This window comes from Saccostrea echinata, unplaced genomic scaffold (genome assembly GCF_033153115.1).
Source record: "Saccostrea echinata isolate AGI-Se365-2 ecotype Australia unplaced genomic scaffold, CSIRO_AGI_Sech_v1 ptg000033l, whole genome shotgun sequence".
Taxonomy (NCBI): domain Eukaryota; kingdom Metazoa; phylum Mollusca; class Bivalvia; order Ostreida; family Ostreidae; genus Saccostrea; species Saccostrea echinata.
Genome location: NW_026889782.1, coordinates 6,467,200 through 6,469,384, shown reverse-complemented (window position 1 = coordinate 6,469,384; position 2,185 = coordinate 6,467,200). Strand labels below are relative to the sequence as shown.

General features: G+C 34.8%; 1 long non-coding RNA gene across 1 annotated transcript; it reads left to right on the top strand.

Annotated features, from left to right (window-relative positions):
* Window positions 1–849: 849 nt before the first annotated feature.
* Window positions 850–1,643, top strand: LOC133198599 (uncharacterized). The gene is made up of 2 exons (XR_009722509.1): window positions 850–935; window positions 1,350–1,643. It is a non-coding gene; the product is annotated as an uncharacterized LOC133198599 (long non-coding RNA).
* Window positions 1,644–2,185: the final 542 nt, after the last annotated feature.

The following is a 2,185-nucleotide window of genomic DNA, read 5'->3' as shown; positions in this document are numbered from 1 at the left end:
AACCTTCTTGATCATGTTGGGATTCCTATGTTGGCCCAACGTTGGTCCAACGTAACCAACTTCTATATTCGCTCAACTTTCAAAGGGAGTTAGGATTCTAATGTTGGCCCAACATTGGTCCAACGTTTGTAATACACCCTTACTGAAAATGTCTAATCAAGTTGGTAGTAGTACGTCGGCCCAGCGTTGGCCCGATGTTAGCATGTATAAGTGTTTTAAGATGGGATATTTATATTGGGCCAATGTTGGCCCAATTATTGTACTGCCAACTAAATGATGGTGTCCATGTAAGCTGATGAGCGTTACGTTGGGCCAACGTTGGTTCCAAGTTCTTAAATCGTTATGTTCCCAATGTTGCCCCATTGAGCTGTTGTGTTGCAAGCTTACTAGTATTTGATTGCAAAAAATTAATTTAGATGCACATTCTGAAATAATAGAGAGCATTCGCTGTCCTTGCTTTTAATTGGATGACTGCATCTGGTTAGATCTGATATTTTCACTAATTCTTATCTTTGAACTAAAGTGATCACAGCACCAAAAAGTTTTTTGTTCTGTTTGTTTTTTTTTAAGTGGGTGCATTATTATTTATTAGTTTTAAAATCCTTAGCTCTAAATTATGAATTATTTCATGAGCGTTGTATTCATGAGAATAAGAGAAGACTGAATAACATTTAAAAAGTTCCCAGTGACAGGATGTGAATGAAGCCTACATATACATAAATCAAGATAACACAGCTTTATAATTAAATTGAATCAAAAGTTAGGTGTTCGCTAAAGCTTGGAGAGTCGCGGCGATTAAAACACCAAACTGTTGGGTGAGCTGTCAGATTCAATTGCTCACAGGTGGGTGATAGACTCAAAATGCAGAGCAAGTAAGGAGGGAGATTTAAAAACTATGGATTATACCGTTGTTACAGCTGCATCTTAGAATCGATGTAAGTATAATTATTCTTAGTATTTCAAGTTTACTGTTAAAATTGTTCGGAATTAATCCTTTTCTTGTTTATGCTTACAAGCACTATATAAGTTAATGTAAATATGAATTATATATGTGTGTATACAGTTGGCACATACATGTACTTTAAACTTTTATTTACGATAGCTTCTAGTGCTCATTAAGAAATACAAAAATAAGTAAGGTGAAAAACATCTTTCAACTTGTCTCCATCTATTGTCCATTGCATACACGATTATGATTTTAACAAGGATACTAAGGTTTAAAAATCAACATGTACTAGTAGTATTTTACATCGTTGTCTTTAAAAGACTTAATTACATGATTTATATATTGGAGTCTGTACCAGTATTTGCTTTGTTTCCAATACCAAATTATTTGTATTTTCAATCAGACACTGTAAGGAAAACAAATGCTGTAGCGGTAACTGACAATGAAACTGAAGAACATAAAGGACTGTATGAAGTACGTATGCCTAAGATCAAGATGGAGGCCTGGGGAGGCGACAAAGGGAGGAAAAAAGAAAGAGCGGGAAACAAAACAAAAGGACAGTGATAGAGGAAGTGAGCCAGGATTAAGAACTTTAAATTAATATTTTTTCATACATTTCCACCATTATCAATTTTAAAAGTAATTTTGTAAATTCTGATTGAATTGATATATATCTATAAAATAATTTTACAGTTAATCACTTGTTATGTTTTCTTTGAACGTGTATGCATTATGAATGCAGGTTGAAGTGTGTATTATTTTTTTTTAAAACAATTATGAGAAAGGTCTATATAAAGAATTATTTATAAATGTATTTTCAAGAAGTATTCATTCAATTTATTTAAACAGATGTAAATTTCATCCAACAATTGGCCAACAGAAAGAAGCTTAAGGCCAATAAACCGTAAATATCGGACCAATCATTCAATGAAGGGTCAACGTTGGGCCAACCTAACTAACCGATTGCAAATGTTGTTTCTATGTTGGCTGTTAGTTGGCTTACAATAATAAGTACGTTGCCCCAACAATATGCCATCTGACATTTCAACAAAGGCCCAACATTGGGCCAACCTAACCAACCAGTTGTTAAGGTTGGCTGTTAGTTGGCTTACAATTATACCTACGTTGGCCCAACAATATGCCATCATGTTGGACCAACGTCGGGCCGATGAGCAAAATGACCGTGGGCCAACGTGGGACTACTAACAGTGGGCCAATGTTGGAAAAAAAATTGGGCCA